Below are 6,200 nucleotides of genomic sequence, written 5' to 3'. Positions count from 1 at the left end.
CTACCTCTCAGGCTGTTTTCTCTCTGCTTCTTCACAGTCTTCTCTTCAGGGTTGTGTGTTGGACTTTCTTTCTGTCTTTCTCTCTATTCCAGTCTCTGAGTAATCTCATCTTTTCCCATTATTCCTGACTCTAATTTGCATCTTTAGTCCAGTTGCCAGTCTTTGACTCCAGATAAACTCATATACTTCTGTCTGCTGTCTGTCTCCACTTCAATCTTTTGTCAACTCCTGTTGATTTTAATGCCTAAACAGCCCACAGTCTATGCTTCCTCTCCATTCCCACTACCATTACCTTTATTTAGGTGACCATTATCTTTTGCTTAGACTCCCTGCCTCCAGTCGCACCCATTTAACATTCATTCTTTTCATTCTCCTAATTCCAGCCAGGATGACTCTTTTCAAATCAAATATAATCAGGCCCAAATCTTTAAAACAAAACAACACATTTTCAATAGTTCCTCCATTTTTCTTGGGATGAAATTGAAACGTCTTCGCACAGCTAACAAGGCTCCAGGTGATCTGTTGGTCCCTTTTCACTACTTATATCTCAATCCTTTCTACTCTCTCCCTTCAAACTCCTTGCCTCAGCCATACTAAACTTCTTTTAGTTACCTGAACATGCTTTGCTTTCTCTTACCTCCAGACTTGAATATACAGTGTTCCTACAGTCTAAATTGGTTCCCATCTGCACACCACTCTGCTCCCCCGACCCCAACTCCTGGCCTATTTGGTTTAAAATCTTTCCAATTTCAGTTTCCAATAGCATTTCCTCCAAGAGATGTTTCCAGCTACCCCTCCCCCAGGGGGAGGTTGTCCTCCTATCTGTCCCCATAATATCCTGTACTTCTTCTCCTGTAGCCCTGGCAATGCAGTATTATAACTGCCTGATCGCTTGTCCTAGTCCCTTCTAGATGAAACCTGAAGAAGGGAGGGTCTGTGCTGGTCTTGTTCACCATTGTATACCACAGTGCCTGCATAAAGTAGACAATAAATAATTATTTGTTCAGTGAATGAAGCATTTGTTGCCAGTGGTATCCCTTTTAGTACTTATCATACACTGCATATGCTGTCATGCCACTGTCTTCCCAACTGGATCGTAAACTTCTGTGGGTCAGGGACTCTCACTTACGAATGATATCCCATGTAGCACCCACTATGGTGTTAAGCACACAATAGGCATCTATTCACTTGTTTATTAATTTAACAAGTATATATAGTGTGTTTACAAAGTTAGAGGCAAATGTGGAGTTTGGGAGGAGAGAGGCTGGACAGTGGGAAGCTGGGAAATAGATCTGATTTAATCCTCTGAGTACTTCAATTTTTCATATCATATTATGCGTGTAGATATGGCCTTAATCACAGAGAAAACCTTCTATATTACCTGTTTAGTAAAGGATATTCGTTATTTTTCCAGTTGCTAAGGAAACAAGGAATCACGGTTTAAAAAACAGATTTTTAAAAAGAATATCTAACATGCAGGAGAAAAAAGAAAAGAGCAGAAGAGAAATAATAGGACTAAATAATCCCTGTCGGCCAGACCTATTGCTGAGAGGAGCTGCCATATGTATTGTGCAGCACGTGTCGTTTGAGTCTTTTGATGTACACACAAATCTCAAGTCCTTCTCTAAAATTATTTGGAATTTAAAAATAAACTAAACAGATTTCCAGTTATGAACAAGAGAGGAGATTAGAAAACCCACTCCCCTAAAAACCAACTATAAAGCTGAACAAAGTTAACATAAATAAATTTTTTGTGCTCCAGAAACTGACCAAAGGCATACAACAATCTAAGAAGCATGTATGCTTGGAGAACTGCTGAACTTCAGGTAAGAATGCAGGAATCTGAGGTGCCCTCCACTCACCATCATCCCAGCTCATTATGTAGAGGTTCTGCCAGGATGGAGAAAGCCACGAGGACTGGCAGCTTTTCTGCTGTGGTTGAAGGGGGACACTTTTTCTAGAACAGTGGACAATGCCCATGCCCAGAGGCATCATCAGTGGACATGATATCTTCGATACAGGTGAGCAGGAGGAGGCCAACAACTGGGCTCTACTAACCTGCGGCTGCAGTTGTGGCTGGGGAAGGCATATTCCTGGCAGCGGTGGCATACATGTACAGAGGAGGCCAAAGAGGGCCCAAGCTGTTCACACATGCCTGGCTGACCCTGCCTGGCCTTGCACATACGTGCAAAGAAGACCAAAGAAGGCCCTGCAGAAAATAAAACTGGAGACATACTTGAAGACAGTTTGAATTTTGCATATGTTCCTTTAAACATACACAGACCTATCGAGAAAGAAAGAAAGACTTACTGGTTTACGATGTTTGAGCACATTTGACATTTATCACTACCGCAAGATGCTTCTTTCTTGGCATAAAAGCCCTTGTATTCTTGGTTGAATCCGGTTTAAGAGGAAATTCAAAAATTTCTTTTCTTCTTTAACAAAGAAGGTGTTAGGTGACATAGAGAGCATGAAGCTTAAATCAAATATACAGGTAACTGTTGAACAATGTGGGTTTGAATTGCATGGGCCCACTTACAAGCATATATTTTTTTCAATCCACCCACACAGTTCAAACCTACATTGTTCAACTGTAAGCAAGAACCTTCCATTCTATCTGTTTCTTATTGGCATAGATTCATGAATTTCTATTTTTACAATGTTTATAAATCATTATCATACAATTATTTTGCTGCTGAAGTTGTTCCAGATTTAGCCAGTAGGATACCCTTCAAGCTGACTTCTGTGTCTCTGTGATATGCCTCATTATTTTTTGGGAAAACTTCCAGAATTTCTAGCAAAAAAAGATGTTCCAGTCTCATCTGGGTCTTACCCTCCCCCACCACTGGAATCAGCCATTTCTCCAAGGAGCCCTAATTCTCTTTCAGTATTCATATTAGTTGTATATTGCTGCTGCAGAAACCACTACCCCAAAATTTAGCAGCTTTGAACAACAATTAATTAGCTCACATAATTTCTTCTGAGATTCAGGAATTTGGGAGAGATTTAGCTAGGTAGTTCTGGGTAAGTTTCTTTCCTCTTGTGAGGTTACAATTAAGACCCTCATTCCTTGAATATTTTGGATTGAGAACTCATTCTGGGGAGAAAAATCACACTTGATATACAAGGAGATTTCAGGCTCTGAAATCAAGAGTCAAAACTAATTTAATATTGCAGTTTCTTTTCTACTTTAAAAGACTATTTCTTTTGGGATTAAAGTCTAGACTACCTTTATTTTATGCTATTATTTTTAGCCTGTTTGATCATTTTTTTCATCAGTTGGCTCAAGTTATTATAAAAGGTTATTGAAGGTCTGCTTGCACAGGACTGATAAAAGAGATAAGCTCCAGCCTATAGAAATTTGTAAGTCCTTTTAGTTCTTTCCTGAAGCTTTCTCAAAGAAGTAAAAATTTAAGACGTGAAGTTGCTAGGCACTCCAGCCTGTTTAATGATTCTTACCCCCTTGATCACCATTCTACTTATCTTTCGGCTACTGAATACCATGATTTGTGCTGAGCTCTTAGCTCTGACATGAACACAATGTAAAAATTAATTCTTTCACCTGCCTAAACAGGAAGGTTTCCTTAGGGTTCCTGGGGATCCAAGGCTGTCCTAGGAATAGGCCTTGCTCAACCCAGTTCAGCACAAAAGAAAGCAATTAATTATTAATAAAATTGAGCAATCTGACCACATTAAATAACCCTTCCTTGAAGAATTCCGGATTCTTTGTGAAAGAAAAGACAGCCCTGCCAGAAAGAACCAGGAAAGGGCTCTGGGCCAGCAGTGCGGAGAGCCGGTTTTAATTTCAGCACGGCCCCAACCAGATGAAACGGAGGTGGTCCAAACATATTGGCTCCCCTAGTCTCAGTTTCCCCATCCACAAAACGAGGGGTAGCCTTGACAGCTCCTCTCCCGCTGCAATTTTCCAGTCCAAGGCTCAGGAGAAGTCCATAAACCGAATAAAATTGCTTCAAGGACTGCTAAAAGTGAACTCACTGGTCAAGGTTGGACCATTTGCTTTTGAGGTCAGGCTGTAGGGAAGGCCGCAGGGCACCAGCCCTGGGTAAGACAATAATACACTTTGCCCAGATACGTGACTATCTTCTTTAAGGCTCTGCAGCTTGCCGCCTTCTCACTGAAACTTGCATAAACTTCAAAAGCCCGCCCCTGGGAAAGGAGGGGGCGAGGAGCACAGGTCTAGCTGAGCGCCGGGGAACTGCAGTCGGAGGAACGAGGTCGCGCAGCGATGCCCCTCGCAGCCCAGCATATCGCGCGGTATTTCATTCCAGCTCAGCGGCGATGAGTGAGGATACTCGGCCTACCACCCCGACGTCGGGGTAGAGGAACCCGCAGTTGTGTCGGGCCTTGCGGGTGAAGGACGCCCTAGGAGCCAGGGTGATCTCCAGGCTTCCTCCTGGAGCTGCTGGCGTTATACCTAGGACGTTGGAATAGGGAACGCTGGAGAAGCAACAGAAGCAGCCCCTTCTCTCTCTCTCTCTCTCTCTCTCTCTCTCTCTCTCTCTCTCTCTCTCTCTCTCTTTAGAATTGTTGAGAGTAAGCAGCCTCAGAAATTGGACATGATTGCGTATAAGGTGCCCCTGGGGAGTTCATTGAACATATACTTTTTGAACACCAACCATGAGCCAGTTAGATATAAATCCCTAGCTTCTTGGTGTTTACAATCTGCGAAGTCAGCTTGAAAATCTGGGCTGCAGATGCAGATTGGTAGTAATTGCCAAATGAGTGGGTGGTAGTGGGAGCCATAGAAGAAGGTGAGGTCACTGGAAGGAAAGAATCATGCAGGAGTCCCCACGTATTAGACTTGGGCAGAGGAAAAGAGGAAACCAGAAGACGCAGAGAAGAGTGGCTGCCCAGAAAGAATGGAGAAAGTACCAGAGATTTGCACGTTTTATAAGATGGCAGTGGTCAACAGAGTCATTTGTGGCAGAATAATTGGATGAGATCAGGATAGAGAAATGTTTTATTAAAAGCTGTTAGGAAGTTCGTATTATGTAAATATAATGTTCGAGTATGGGTACCGGTGTTTATTACCAGTTGTGCAACCATGGGCAAGTTATCCAACCTCTCTGTGCCTCCCTTTCCTCATCTATAGAATGTGGACGCTGGCAGTATCAGCCTTAAAGGGCGTTTGGGTGGAGGGGCTAAATGCAATAATGACTATAAAGTCATTAGCCTAGTTCCTGGCACTGGGGAATATTCAGGAAAGAGACAGAGAACAAGACCCCACCTGATTAGAACCAGGACTTGTGCTCTGCTCTTCCTAGTTCAGTGCCCTTTCTCTTATACCAGGCTGCAAGATAGACGCTCACACAACATATTGATCTGGTATTATTTTGGAATATGAGTGCTAATTAGGAACCCACTTAATATCATACCAGGCAAATATGGTTTGCTTAATGTTGGTCAGTAACCGCCTTCCCCCCCCCGCACACATTTCGGGTAAATTTACCACCACCACCACCCTTCCTTTCATATCTAGAACTTGGTTTGCCATAGTTTTAATTTTAATTTTGTAACTAAGTCAAGTTTTTTATATATTAAACTTGTTTGCTGTGCTATTGCAGGATATTGTGTGATTATCCTACATTAGTTAATTTCAGTATTTGACACTTAAAAACTTTCTAATTTGATATAGAGGAAGGGAACTTTAAAGGTATACTTTTCATGCTGATAAGCAGTATTTGGACAAATCAGCGATATGCATATTTTAAAGCATACATTGAAAGTAATTGGGGAAGAGAGCAAATAGGAGAATTGATTTGGAAAGACTCCTTTGATTGAAAATTTAGCTGTCACGGTACTTTAATAACCACTTAAATGCAGTTCTCTTTGGACCCAGCATCAATTTGGAAATCTTTGCTTTTTAATTCTTACATAATTTATACACAGTGTGATTTAATAGAAATATTGAATATATGTAGCTTTACAGGACATTATGGACTTCTTGATGTGATGAAATAGGATGCACACAGAACGTTTTTGTCTAAACAATTGAACCTGCATCTAATCATATCTCTAAATCTAATCACCAGTTAAAGGTAAGGGGAGAGAAAGAATGAGATAAATGACACCATGAGGAGGCAAAGCACATTCTAAAGACAAAGAAATGAAGAAACAAGTGTTTCTTCAACAATCAATGGCATGAAATAAAAAAGGAGGAAAGACTCAAAATGTAGTAT

At 41.4% G+C, this 6,200-nt stretch overlaps 1 protein-coding gene across 1 annotated transcript in view; it reads left to right on the top strand.

Moving 5' to 3' along the window:
- The first annotated feature begins 3,774 nt into the window (after window positions 1-3,774).
- Window positions 3,775-6,200, top strand: part of PTGR2 (prostaglandin reductase 2) — a 20,802-nt gene continuing 18,376 nt past the window's right edge. Inside the window, exon 1 of the mRNA XM_011370891.2 lies at window positions 3,775-4,371. The gene's annotated coding sequence lies outside the window, so the exon portion shown is untranslated. The remainder of the gene's footprint in view (window positions 4,372-6,200) is intronic.

The sequence above is a fragment of the Pteropus vampyrus genome, unplaced genomic scaffold (genome assembly GCF_000151845.1).
Source record: "Pteropus vampyrus isolate Shadow unplaced genomic scaffold, Pvam_2.0 Scaffold177, whole genome shotgun sequence".
NCBI classification, from domain to species: domain Eukaryota; kingdom Metazoa; phylum Chordata; class Mammalia; order Chiroptera; family Pteropodidae; genus Pteropus; species Pteropus vampyrus.
The sequence above is the reverse complement of the archived record's forward strand: the minus strand, read 5'-3'. Positions and strand labels throughout refer to the sequence as shown.